Source organism: Varanus komodoensis, unplaced genomic scaffold, assembly GCF_004798865.1.
Source record: "Varanus komodoensis strain SLA01 unplaced genomic scaffold, ASM479886v1 scaffold46_3, whole genome shotgun sequence".
NCBI classification, from domain to species: domain Eukaryota; kingdom Metazoa; phylum Chordata; class Lepidosauria; order Squamata; family Varanidae; genus Varanus; species Varanus komodoensis.
Window position 1 is genome coordinate 4,628,669 of NW_025336044.1, and position 14,934 is coordinate 4,643,602.

The following is a 14,934-nucleotide window of genomic DNA, read 5'->3' on the forward strand; positions in this document are numbered from 1 at the left end:
AAAAGTAAACAATCAGGACTGCAACAAAGAGCTGATATAAAAAATTAAAGGCTTTAACGTTTTCCGTCACACAGCTTCCCGTGCAAATCCCTGTCGCCGCCTCCCAGAAAATTTGCCCATGATTAACAAGCAAGGGCAAAATGTTATCTTCTACACTACTAGGGTTGGAGTTTTGGGGGTTTTTTTTGCATGTTTGCATAATGCCCAAATGTACGAAGCCAATCAAGGCAGCATAATAGGCAGCCCCAAACTGAAGCCTAACAAATCTTGTGACAATCATGGGTTTTCCGGTTTCCCTCCTCCTCCTCTTCCGCAGACAGTGAGAGAGTCAGAAAGCCAAATTTCTGGAGGGAAGGTGTGGAATCTGACACTCGTGCGTGTGTGCACACGCCTGCGTGTGTGCGGAGGAGGCCGACAGACCCCAGACCTAAATGCAGTATTTATGAGCAAATGACAAGGCCTGGATGCTCACAAGGCAAAGTGATGTCAATGAGAAGATGGCTCCTGTTTCGTGCCAGCAGCCAAGTGTGCTCCCTTTTGGAGGGAGCGCGACATTTCCATGACACTATCCCGCAGCGCAGGGCCAGCCCAAGTTATCATCAGCCCCCCAGGCTCAGCGCCAGGCTCATCTGGGCGGATGCTCCATCTGTGCGAAGGCGTCCGTGCCTCTCAACAGGCATGCAGAGGGTGCCTCATGCTGTTGGCTCGACCGGCAACTCCGGCTTTTCAGGGAACTTTTGAAGCCGCCTTATGGTTAGCTGGGCCAGGACAGCCCTCATTACTGGGGGACTCGAAGGGGGGGGCCACTTATGCATCACCCCCGAAAGGACATGCATCGCCAAAAGTGCGGGTCCTGCATTGTCAAAACAGAAGACACGGAATTGCGTAAAATCTGCATATGTTTGTGTATAAATGAGATTTTATTCTAATTTAAATGGAAACACGGATGCAGTGCAGGTGACCGTGATCAGTGGACCTAAATGCCTTGCTCAGTAGCTGTCCAGGTACTGTGAGTGGGCAACCTCAAGGCCCCTTCCTCTTCCTTTGAGTGGGTCTTTATCTTTAAAGGACCAGGCCGCCCTTCAAACAGAGCAAGCCTTCAAACTATAGTGGAGCCCTGTGACAGAGTCTCCAGCTTTCCTGAACCAGTGATCACATTTGGGAATTTGAGAAGCTGCTGCAGAGAGCACCACAAAACGCCTGACTGATGGAGCATCCCTTCGACCACTCCCTCTTGCATCTACAGCTTTTAGGCTGCATCCTTTTCAGCAAAAAGGTTGGTTCATGTCTTGCGGGTATAGTGGTGTCTCTTGAATAAGCCATTGGCATCTAGACCCTGGTCCCTAGTGATGCAATGCAGCCCATGTTTTTTAAGACAGTACATTTTGGCAATGTCCAGGAGTTAATACTTTCGGGAGCAGGCTATTACATGATAAATGTTTCACTGGAATAGTCTTTAATGTTCACTGATGGCCACACTCTTTTCAGTTATTCAGCTGCTTCCTGGAAGTTAACAACTGGGAGGAGAAAAGGATTATTTGTTTCCTCCCGATAGGTGAAAGACTGATATTAAGCTTTGGAAAGATAAACAATCACCTCCTAGAGATTGAGGACTTTACTCCAACACTCTCAGAATCTAAATACATGGCAATAGAGACTTCATCTTCAAATGAATACTTTTGGGATATATAGTCTGCTTTTGTTGAACTGTTTGTATAAATGCCAGAAGATTGTATTCATTTCATATGTGTTGATTGCCATGCCTAAACAAAAATCCAGGTAAGTATATTTGTAAAAGGGTGGGGGAATTAAATCTTTGTGAGAACCATGTTGGGGATTCCTTAAATAGGGGGCCTCCCTCTGCAAAAGAAGACACAACCCCCCCCCCCAACTGCGACAAGCTCTGCACATGTTCCTTTGACAACAGACAGAAGGTTAGCAGGGGCAGCTGATCACGTGTCTGTCCACCACCAAAAGCATGGAATGAACTCTCCCGAACAGAGCAGCAAGCAATGAGGGGTGCGCCAACAAAACCCATCCCAGGAAGAATCCGGTGTGATCCTATGGGGGATATTTTACTTCTGGATGCATGCCGGATACACCAGGGTGAGGACCACTGCAGCAGGGCCGATGGGAAGGGCACAAGGAGTCCTCCGGCACATTCCCTGCTGGCGCAGACAGTTTGACGCAGGCTCATTGATTCTGCCTCCAGCTTCATTAACAGTTATCGCTTTCCCTTAATTCTGATTTTACAGCTCTTTAGTGAAGTAGGCTGTTAATGCAGAGAGACCCCATGAGAGCTGGTGGGAACTGCTCGGGAAATAAGGAGGCGACCGAGATTCCGCTTGGAAGGCACACCAGCTCCAGGGTTTGGAGGGCCCTTGGGCACCTCATCCTCTGTGGGCCCCCTCCCTTAGGGAGCCTGACTTCACACCCTCCATTAGCATCGGAGGCTGAGTCCTGTGCCACTTTCCCCATCTAGGCTCCTGCTCACTTGTTGGACAGGCAGAGCCAGGGGCAGGTGGATGTTCAGGTTGCGAGGTGCAGAAGAGGAGGAATGCCAGGGCTCTTGCCAATGGACCACCACTGGGACATGGCCTTTGGCAGGCACCCAATTATGCCTCCCCCTGAAGCTGCTAGGCAATCCTTGGCAGGGTCAGCAGGAGTCAAAGCACCCCGAGATATTTGCCAGGGGCCAGGCTCTTCCAAACACACGTGCATCACCCCCAAACAGCCATGAATGTTATTCAAATTCCCAAACGGTGTGATAGTGTGAGTGGCGGGAGCTGCTAATGATGTACCCCATGCACTCCGTGTGTGAATGGGTGGGTGTCAGCTCTGGGATGCAAATGGCAGGTGCCCCTGAGTGGAGCACCAGGCCTGGTGGAAGGAAAGACAAGAACTGAGGCATAAGGGAAGACATCGCAGGACTGGGGGCAGCCACTGCATTGGGAGCACAAAGTGGCCGCCACAAAAAGTCACCATGCTGTGGAAAAGCTGGGCAGAACTGAGAGCCCTTGCTGCATGCAGGCTCCCTCTGACTGGTCCTACTCCTGCGATGACCTGGGGACCTCCAGCCCGTCTCCTGAGTCCTTGCCAGGCGGATCGGGCTGCCTTCCTTAACAAGCCACCAAGGGCTTGACACCGTTCCCGACTCAAAGGGTTCCCACGGGACTGACCTGTGCTTGAAAGGGTGTCAGATAGCAAGAAAAATCAGAACTGTTGCCTGTCGGTGGTTAGTGCCTAGACAGTGGACTGAGCAGGTGCGTCGGGCCACAGTCTTCACCGTTTGGTGAGATGTGCTGTATTTTGATCTAAATTATAAGCAGGGCTTCTAGATTTGCATCATTGCATTCATTATTATCATTACATTTGTATTCCCCTTTCCTCTCTCGCAAGGGACCCAAGGAGGCTGCGCAGCCCTTGAGACAGAAAGCTGAAATAACAGAGACGTGCTTTCAGTAGGCACCTTGTACAGCGTTGGGTTCGCCACGCAGGGAGAGGTTGCCAGAGAAAAGCAACGGGCCCTGAGCAAGGAAGCGGCGTGTTCAGCTGTGTTAATCATCTCCCAGGTGATACCATGGCAGGTGATCTTTGATGTCACATGCTGTGACTGCCGAGGAGCAGCTGATCTTCCTGTTTGCTCAGAGCATGGGGTTTGATGCTGGAATCACTGGGCAGCCTTTGATCATCTTTCTTTCACCGCTTTTCCGTGCGAGGGGTGAGCACAAAGCTGACATCGACTGAGATTTCTCTCTGTGATTTTGTTGCTTGCAACTTTACATTTGTACATCAAGACATCGGCATACAACCTCTGTGGTCAAGATGAATCATAATAAAAAAGAGAGATGGCCTTTCAAAAGACATGCCTCGGCTATTTCAGCTCTAGACTTCAGGTGTGGAGCAGCAACTGCGATGTACTTTCTGTTCTCCTACTGTCTATAGCCCGTGCATTTTATCTGCCCAGGAGATGTGTCAGATATTCTGGAGGTGGTGGAGGGGAGCAGGAGAGAAGATGTGCAAAGGCTGTACTTCAGATGTGATGGCGGCACAAAGAAAATCCTAAAAATCCATGCCAATTCTTCCCGAAGTAGCAGCAGGATAATACCCGGAGCTCTCCTGAGACACAGTGACTACAATCACTCCTGAAGTGGTAGGACTACAACTCCCATCACCACTAGCTAGGGCTACCATGGTCATGCACATGGTAGGCGTGTCATGAGCGAAACCAGCTGGAGCTGGGAGTCAGACTAGATGGCCGGGGAGACCCCTTCTGACTCGCGCTGTTTCTATGTTTCTGTGTAACATCTGGAGAACTGCATATGGCTCACCCATGCTGTAGTTTTCCTGGAACTTTTCAGCTCAAATAGGCTGATATTTGGGGTGTTTTTGCCCTGCCATGGCCTGGAATGTGGCCCCCAAAAGGGTCTCCAAAAGGAAATCAGTCTTGGGGCTGATAGAGGTGCAGAACTTCTGTAGGGCAGAACCTGAGCAAAAGTGTTAACTGTGCATACTTTCTTCGCAGAACTCATGGAAGGAGAAACCCGATCCAGCCAAGATGCTCACCACCCTCTGAGCGTGGAGGATTCTGACCTTCATTGTGAAGAAGGAGCAGCCCAGTGGGAAAAGGCTGAGGCAGCACCCAGGTTGGCTACACCTGGGTGGCACAGGCCGCCTTGCTGCCATGCCCACCCCTGAAATGCCCACTGAACACCTTCTCTGAGGTTCCTCTTCCAACCTCGGAGGAGCAGCCAGTGTGGGTATTTCTGCCCCAGCTGCTGAGCAGGAGGAGGGTGCTCAGAGCATGCAGCCCTGGCTCCAAGTGGCTTGTGAAGGAAGAGCTGGGCCTCTGAAAAATCCTGGGGCCCTCCAGTTGCTGTCTAGGGAGCCACAGGGTTGCAGTGCCCATCAGAGAGCCCAAACCAGACTTCGACATCCTGATGTTCATGGTGTGGTTAATGCAGAAGCAGCGCCACAATGGCAGCCTCTGTGCTTTGAGTTTGCCTGCAAAAGACAAAGGGAGGCAATGTGACTGTCCACTTTTCTGCCAGTTGCTTGTGTCAGGAACTCTTGCCATAACCATAAATGCTAAAATGGGCATGACCATTGGCATTCCTTGCATTTCTACTGCATGCTTAGTGTGCTTTGTGTTAAGCAGGGCAGCAAGTGCACGTGAAAAATACTGGCAGAGTGAAGCTGCGCAAGGAATAGAAGCTTCCATGCAGATTCTGCTTAACTCAGTGGTACAGCACACTGTTTGCCTGCAGAAGTTTAGTCCCTGGCATCTTCCAGAAGGTCTGGCAAAGATGGCCTGCCTGGAACCCGCTGCCACCTTCGACAAAAGCAACGGAAACCGACTCAATGGCTGCCCAATTTTGATGATGAGTGTGCCTTTTAAAAATATAGCCTTATACAAACTGTGGATGGCAAGCGCAGTCATAAAACAGGTATTCTTTCCGGTGTAACCAAGAACAAGGAGTGCCTTTTCTAAGATGAAAACACAAGTGATGCTTGTCCTTCAGAGCTATTTTATTTGTGTGCCCCGGAGAGGCACAATCAGTCCCTCTGCCCAAACTCACAGGGTTGAGAAACCAGATCCTTTGAGTGAGTGACGGCCCCCCAAAGAACACTCGCTGCTTGCAGAGCATTTCCGCCAAGTGTGTCACATTATCGCAACGATCCTTGCAGCTGCACTGTAAAGTAGGCCAGCCTTATTATGACGACTTTAACATGCTCCGTGCCAGGCTGCAAACTGCTCCACAACTTCAGTGGGTCCATAGTGTGGCCTGGAGGTGGGTATGGAGAACACGTGGCTCCCGTCTTAACAAACTGTCTTCAGTGGCTACCAGTTCGTTCCCAGGTGTTGTTCAGTGGCTACCAGTTCGTTCCCAGGTGTTGTTCAGTGGCTACCAGTTCGTTTCCAGGCTGCTCAAGGCTGGCGCTCCCATGAGGTGCAAGGAATCGCGTGAACCAGGCTGCAGAGTGAGAGGACGGGGGGAGTGCCCACCAGCATCACCACCCTCCCCATCATATCCCCCACCTCCCTTCCCGGTCTCCTCCTGCCCCCCCTCCTCCCTGCGTGCCCATTGCTGCTGCCGGCTGGGGACTCCTCCTCCCACAATGCCTTGCTTTAATGAGGGGCCCTTGAGCCAGGCCACTGGCTCTGGCCGCCTGCCCAAAGATCCACCCCAGCTGCCCTTCTGTCCACGTGGCTCTGCGAAGAGCCTGACTGCCTGCCTCGAGGGGATCCCCAGAGCAGGCTGCTGTGGCACCGGAAAGGGCAGAGACAGACGCCTTGCAGGGACAGGCGGGGGGAAGGGATCATGCCCGGCAGGGAACTGGGGAGGGGGCACGGTGGATGGCTGGGGACAGACGCAGGGGCAGGGAGCAAGGCAGGTGGGGCGAGTGGGAAGGGAGAAGCAGGCACGGCTTCCCAGCAAGCGGCAGGGCAACAGGCACCGCTGATGAGTGGCGGGGGGGGGGGGGGGGTTCTGTGGCCATGGCGGCCCCTCGGTAGTATCGGGGGGGAGGGTCTTGCTTCAGGCTACAGGCTGCTTGTGCTGGCTGTGAGCTATGAAGTCCTACAGGGCTCAGGACCTGGCCGCTGGAACAGAGGCCTCCTGGACAGCCCTGCCTGGGCTTCATGATCTTCGGGGAGCGCCTGCTCTTGCAGCGCCGCCCTCAGTGGCTGCTCCCTGGATATAATGAAGGCTGGCTGGACTCTCTCTCCACTGCCCAGCCAACCTGCAGAGATGGTTTTATTCAAGAGGTCCAAAGGCCAGCTGGGTTGGGTGTGGTTTTCGTTCTGTTGCTGTGTTTTCAATTGTGCTTCTGATCTATTTGTTTAATTGCTTTATTTCCTATTTATTCTTATTTGTCATCTAGGTATTCTTTCTATACAGAACTAATTATTGATTATTTATGTATTATTTTGTATTATTATTTCCCTTTTTATGTATTTGGATGTACTATTGCTTCCTATAATTGTTAGCCTCCTGGAGCACCCAGTCATGAAGGTTGGGGTACAGAAAAGGAGTAAACTTCCCCCCGTATGACAGAAGTGTGTGGGGGGTGTTCTCCGGAGTTCCTTGCCCAAAACGTTCCCCGTGAGTAGAGCTATGGAGGCGAGGCCTGGCCTTAGACAACCAAGCTCGCAACAGAGTTCCTGAGCGGCTACACGGCCCTCGCTCCGTCTTTGCTCATGCTACGCAATGCATACTTTCTCTCCTTCTGTTGAAAACAACGCAGTCACTTCAAGTCAGTTTGTTGTTTGAAGCTTTTAAAAGAGACGTCAGCTACACTTAGTGTGAAGTCGGGGCTGAAGTGAGCGCTGGACGCGTGCCTGGTCCAGTCAGCTGGAAGTTCCATCGCGCACAGGAACCTAAATGTCAGCAGTGACAGCCCCTTTTGCAGCTGGAACGGTGCTAACTCCGTTCCCCCTCCGCCCATCCCTCCACGCTGCTTCTTCATTTTCCTACAGACATGACCGTGCTTTCCTTCAGATATGATTAATCATCTCTGGAGCACCACGATCTAGGGCACTGAAAGCTATCGTTTGGAATTTCAGATGACACTTAAAAAGTATACTAACGAGTAAACAAAACCCGGGAGAAAAATGTGTCTCGAAATGTGCAGTTCACATTTGTAGCACTAAGTAATTAACCAGCAGCGAGAGAGGAAGCCAGGGGTTCCCAGTTCTTCTAAAGATGCTCGAAAGAAAATGGGCCAGCAGACTGAGACCATGGGGATCATGGGGATAAAATTGGCCATAGTGTGCATTTACTCTCTCCTGCGGGTGGTATTGGATTGGTCTGCGTTTGCATGAAATTTAATGAACAGATGTAATTGACATGCACCTCATGGTTATTCCTTTGCTTACCAACAGATGGGGCTATTTTAACCCTGCTATATAGGGTGGGTAAGGAATTGATAGGGAGGTGAAAATATGACAGATTTTCATGATTTGGTTGTGTGGATTCTGGTTTGGTGCTGGTGCCAACTTCCTGTGGTGTTAGACTGGGCAGCTCGTGAACTTCCATCTGCAAGATGGACCATGATTTGTACCTTTTTTTAACTGCTCATGAAACTTGTACAATGAAGTACCCTCAAGAACTATGGCCTCTCGTGGGATTTGTGCAGAGTCAGCCAATCTGTGCAATTCTCAACAGAGTCATGCTGTTTCCAGGTGCTTTATGCAGCTTTCATTGATGCTTTTTAAAAAGTGCACATCTGAGAAGTCTACCAAAAAACATCCTGACTTCGCTCACTTCCAGATTAGAAGTGGACAAGAAATCTGTGGAGCTCAAATCAGCTCGATGTCCATTTTGGAGCGTCCTTAGTTTGATTAGAGATAGCAATGAAAACCATTCTAGGCCAGAGGAGGGGCAGTATGGCTAAAAGGTTAAGAAGTTGGAAAGGAGGACTGGAAGTTGGAAAACTTCTGCTGAGGACAGTTAGTCAAAGTAGTCTCCGAAACTGAGAGAACTGGATGTTCCAAAACTGTTTTTGCTTTGTGGAATATTTGGCTTCTTGATCCAAATTTATTCCTGGTTAATACTGTTGTTTTCAGTCACTTCAGACAAGAAATAGGTGACATTACCCATCTGAATGTGAAGATTCAGTAGGAATGGGTGCCCAGAATGCCTGAGCTTCTGCCAGCAACTGTGAACAGAAGCGACTTCATATGCCTTTCAGTCTGTCAAGATCAAACAGCCTGCTGCTGAAAGCCTCGCACCTCTTCCCTGTGATATAAAATGTCATTGTTCTTGCCACAGCAGGCAAAAGTGGTTTTTTTCTTGGCTGTTTCATGCTGAGCAAGGCAATGTTGGAGCTCAGTTGTTGGTGCTTTTGAAGCACCAATCCTTCCTCTTTTAAAGGGCTGAAAACACAGTCTTGGCGTGGAGGCAGCTCAGCTGTTTCCTGTTGTTGCTGGGCGATAAACAGAACCTGCCGCGGACAAAACTTTTCGGAGGCACCAAAGTCATGCCTGTGACAAGCCTTCCTCACGTGCGGCAGTGTGAGCCCATCTCCCCTGCCAGGCAAGCTTTCTGGCGCTCCTGCACAGGTGGGCCACTTTCCCGTCATCTTTGTCGCCGTGTCCTGTTGGTGCGGAGGTGGTGGCGGTGGGCGTCACCAGATTGAGAGGGTCCACCTTGGAGTGCGTGCGCTTTCTGTAACGCTCCAGTGAATCGCTCATTTTTGGAATGGTTGTCTACTGGCATCACCATGCGTGCACTTCACTGGCTTTACATAGCGATTCTCAAAACATCTCCCAACAGGACACATGGTGGCATTTCAGTTACTTCTTAATGTTTATTGCATTACAATTATACACATTTTTCCAAGGGAAATAGACAAAGTGACTAGCAAATTTCAGGCAGGCACATATGAAGCGTGAAATATGAAGAACACAGGTGTTCTTCCTGGTCAGAAAACGAACACAGGACTTGTGGAAGGTACAATACAGTGCATGTTCAACATCTTGTCGCAAGGTTCCAGCTGGCCATGCTGGCTAGAGCAATCTGGGGATTGTAGGGCTTCCTCTGTTTAAAAATGCCAACGACTGCACCCTAAGAGTGCCGTCCGAGCACCCCCCGCCCCCCCCCAGCAAATGCTAGCAAGTCCCCAAACTGTGGCCAGCACACTTTGCATTTTATCTGGACAGCCAGTTTTGACTGTCAAATTTAGTTCTTGGGAAGGGGAGGGAAGGAGGCTGGGCATCCGGTTGGCAGTGGCCAGTCCTTGCCCCCCAGCATGCTCCTTCCCCACTTCAGAGACCCAGTCGCAACCTCGGGGGGGGGGCAGCTGGCATGGGGCAGGGACTTGGACTCTGAAGAATCCTGTAGTCTCCCAGATCATGCCAGGAGACCCCAGGAGCATGCCCTGAAACTATGACAAGCATACAGAGAGCATCAAAACTAGACAGCAGGTGAGGGGAGAAAAGCACCGCAGCGGAATTTAAGTACACCATCAATCCAGGACCAAGAGGGCTGCTGAAAAAAGCGAGATTGGATGGGTCTTCAAGAGGCAATAAAGATGGAACCTGGAGCATGTTTTTGGTTCTATCACAGAACAGGTGCTATTATTTATTGACCAGATTTCTATCCCACCTTTTTTTAAGAATTCAAAGTGGCTTGCATCATTCTGCTGCTGTTCCCAATCTTATCCCCACAACAACAGCCCTATGAGGTGGGTTGGGCTGAGAGTCGGTGACTGGCCCAAAGTCACCCCGTTGGCTCCATGGCTGAGTGGGGACTCAAACCCGGATCGCCTGAGTCCCAGTCCAGCCTGATTCAGCTAAGTAGCACTTGGAAGCTAAGCAGGGTTGAGCCCGGTTGAAATCTGGATGGGTGACTTAAATGTTGTGAACCTCCCAAAGAGCTTTGGCTATGGGTGGTATAGAAATGTAATGTAACAATTATAATAATAACCACAACACCACACCATTGGCCCTATGTGCACACTGCCTATTATACCCCCTGCCATGCACCTGTTGACAATTCTGGGTGACACAAACCAATTTCATGTTTCCAGTTTTATGTTCAGTTTATCCCAATTTTAAGTTTGCATGAACTTCTGTTCCCTTTTCTAATATTTCTGTTAAAACGCACATCTTTGTATGCATGGTCTCACTTTTGCCAACAACCTTTCTAAATATAACATGTTTTTGATATTATTTTCCCCTTACACATGCAAGTACACATTTTAAATTAGCAATTTCCCTCACAAAATTCAGAGAAGTGCAAATTTCAAAGGATAACCGGGTTTCAGTTTGCACACTTGTTTGAAAGTGTGAAATCAGGCAAGTTTGCACTGAACTGCAAGCTACTGAAATCCACCTCCCACCCCTGCCTGATGAGCTGCATCCAGAGCAGGGGTGCAGAAGTTGTGTTAACCCAATTGGCTAATTCTAATGGGTGGCTGGACTTGTATCTCCATGGGAATTCAGTGAATATTGTGCGTGTTTGTGTGGGCACACGAGAGAGAGAGAGAGAGAGAGAGAGAGAGAGAGAGAGAGAGAGAGAGAGAGAGAGAGAAATGTGAGTAGCAGAACTGCGCCTTGTGCTAAATTTCATCCAGGGGTCAGTTTGAAGCCCGAGTTACAGAAGATATAAAACTACAGTGAAGCTCTGACCATGTGCAGAGTGCCTTTCTTTCACCACTAGGCTGGCAAGTTGTGACTGACTCACTCCAAAAGAAGACATTCATCATCCAAAAGGGGGACAAAAAAGGACGTATGTTTGCATACATTTTGCACATACATATTTATAGGCATAGATGTACATTTAGGGAAATAATCGCTGACATATGATTAGAGAAGCAGCGCATCTCACCGTAGAATGGAAGTCTCTGGCCAGGCGACCCACGTGCCAACATCCATGGACAACTTCAAGATCCATTTGTTCTTCCTTCTGGTTGTTCTTCCAACAGGACGTGGACAGAACAACCCTTCAAAGAAAGGATGTCTTCGAAATAGGGGACAGTCCTCTGGCAGCCTTTCAAGCAGAGGGCCACCCTCTCCCACATGTCTTCCCCATAAATCTAAGCACTGCTAACTCACAATAACCCCTGCAATACATCCATCATTGTTTGCCATTTGTTCGTTTGAATTAAGCCTCCATCTGGCAAGCTCTTGGATGTGAAAGATAGCCTCTGCCTTCTGCTATGAAATGCTTGAACAGGTTTGCCGCCAACACACTGGGCTGCACAATATGACAGCATCATTCACAGGGTGACAGTCTAAAAACAAATGGCAAGGGGTGGAGTGTGGTGGACTTCAGGCAGCGAACCTTTAAAGTAGCCAAACGCCATTGGCTGTGCAAGGAATTCCCTCCGTGCCTTTTGGGTGACATGTGCTGTACGATGGATATAAATATTTGCAGAATTGCTCAGATGACCCTCCGGGAGAGGTGGCAGGCTTGTTAGGAAGTAAATGCGTGGAGTGGGCATTGCCTCCAAGTAAATGTGCTTGGGAAGGGGCGCTAATCTATAAATCTGTGCTTTGGTCAGTCCAGAATTGTGTTCGTAATGAAGTTCAGTTTTCAGGTTCATGACTGCTCTTTTTTTCTCTTTGGGCTGTCTTTGGGAACCATATCTACAATTACATTATTAGGTGCTCGGAGCCCAGGGGATAGGGCTAGACTATGGGTCCTCAAATTACGGCCCATGGGGCCGGATCCGGCCTGCCATGCCCATTTATCTGGCCCGCCAGAGGTTTTGGACTCGCTGCGCCCACGCCTGCCGTCACCCGCCTCGCCCCGCGCGCAGGGAGGCGGCGGCTTGCTCGCGTGGAGATCATTTTGGACTCGCTTGGAGAAAACGGTCTCCAGGCGAGCAAGTTGCTGCCTCGCGCGCGGTGCATGCCCGCCCCCACCTCTCCTCCCCTCCCCTCGCTGCGTGCGCCTGGCCTGCGCTCCCCGCCGGCACTACCTTTCCGGCCCGCACCTGGCACCAGCACCTTTCAACTGGTCCCCTGGTGAAAAAATTTGAGGACCCCTGGGCTAGATGAAGAAAACAATGATTTGTTTGTGTCTGCCAAGTAAAGTGACCTGTCCTGGAATCTTCTGTACAGTCCAAGGGATTTCTTATTATTATTTCATTTCATTTCTGTACTGCCTGTAGCTGAAGCTATGTTTTGTTTGCACTTCACCAAACTATGGGGTCACAACAATTATGGCCGTCTTTCTCACTTGTGCATAGCTGCTGTTCTCTTAATAACTCAGCAAACTGAATCAACATGAGGACAGCTTTCTTCAATGTGGCAGCCTCCAGAAGTGTTGCACTACAAGTCCCACAAGTCCCAGCAGCATGGAGGCTGGGGAAGGCTGATACAGGAGAACTCTGCAGTGAACTAACCCAAATGAGTGCCAGCACAGAGAGCCTTCATACCGCCCACTCTTCCTGGGCCTGCGTCGCTGCATCCTCTTCCAGGGAAGAAGCACTACTCCAACATTCGGCACGATGTGGCTAGTGGCTAGTGGCTGGGCACACAGTGGCTATGGAAGAGACACAGTCAGACCTGCATTCCAGAAGACAGATCAAGCTGCGCTGTAAAAACAGGAGCACTTTTCACAAGAAGGGCAGATCACACTTTAATTACATCTTATCTGAAACTATGCTGAAGCGGTTGACTTCTTTCTTTTTCCTTTTCCTGCGCAGAATGCCAAACTGTATAATTTGTGTATGTACACACTTCTCTCTATAAATACACACAGTCATCACACGCTTCTAAAAGGAGTATGTGTGTGCTAAGAAAACGCAGGCGACAGTACAGTTCCTATGGAAGCTTACAGGCTTCTGCTGCGGCTCTTGCCTCGTCTCCATCTTCGTCTCCTCCTCCGCCTGGCTATTTAAAAGAAGGTGGCAAGCACTCAGGAGGAAATGAAAGCTAAAAACGGTCTGAAGGAAACTTGTGAAAAGCTCTGGTTAGGGCTGCATCCCAAGAATCCCAGCTATGTTATGTCACAACGTTTAATTTGTAAGCGGCAGCTTAATGAATGGAAAGATAGGGCAAAAGCAGGAAGCAGAGGCAGCCTGTGAAAATAGAAGCCCAGTTGCCCTGTTGGAAACTGAAAGGTCCACTAATATCCCTGTGTGTACACTCTGCAGTACTACAAAGAGGCATTCAGAGGATTGCATTCCCCGGCCATGAACCAGATACCACTTAATACCAGTGATTAATTTCTAAAATAAGATGATCCGAGGATGGAGTCTGCCTTACAGCCACACTCTGAGCACTGTTCCAGAGGTGCAGTGACTCAGTGGCGAGGGAATGCCCTCTGCACATGCCCAAACAGACTTTCCTCCTCTCCCTTCTTCCTATTCCTTCCCTGCCTGACACTGGGCATTGTCGTGGCTAAATGGCCTTTAGATCTGGAGGCTCTAAGGAAATGGCTCTGCCCCCCAACCCATTATGTTTTTCCAGCCAAGACCTTGCACTTCTGTTCCTATTTATTTTACCTCAGATGATCAGCTACAGCCATCTATATTTTGCTTCTCTTGATATAACCAAGCTAGTCTAGCTTTCTGCATCTTATGTGTTTCTTAATTTCTTGATCTTTATACATTCGCTTGTATATGGATATATACAGGAGGTATATGTATGGATACCTCTTGTGCTGGCGACCTTCTCTAATGACATCCTGCAATAAATCCACATTTCAAATGCTTCGACCTTTTTATGGGAGTCTGTGTCAAAGTCCAAGATCCAATTCCATACAGGAGAACTGAAAATGCATAGCCATATCCATGTCTATAGCCCAACGTTTTTGCCCAAGCACATATGCCAGAATAATGCTTCCCTGGTTCCAACTCCTATTTGGAATCAAATTGTGTGTTTCTTGCACCTTTTTAGAATTCCTTGCAAATTCTACCATCATACTATTATCAAGAAAACCTGAAGCCAATGGCTTGTCAAGCTTGTTGCTCTGCAGTAGTGATAAACTTGAGCATTTTGGGGGTTAGGTAATATGATAAAATTTGACCTCTACCAACTTTCAGAAATGATTCCAGCACTGTTGAGTGCAGGATGGGGATCCAGGTGACCCGGATTCTGGACCCTGCTCAGCCCTGGAGCTCATGGGGTGACTTTGGGCCAGTCACAGACTCTCAGTCCAATCTACCTCACATGGCCGTTGCTGCCAGATGAAGACTGAGAGGAAGAGGAGAACAATGGAAGTTGCTACTTGGTCTCTATTGCCCATTGGAGGCCAAGACCTCCAACTATTTGCATTACATGTTTGCTGTGCCCTAACTTATTAAAATGGCCCACATTTAGGCTTAATTGGCTCATGCTCCCAATCCTGCTTTTGCTATCTATTAACCATCCTGAACAAAACTATTGGTGAAGCATATTTAGGATCCATTTCCCTCAAGGTGTACTGTAGCAATTGTAAGGATGGGACTATGGTGATTGTTCCTTCTGAACTAGTTGTT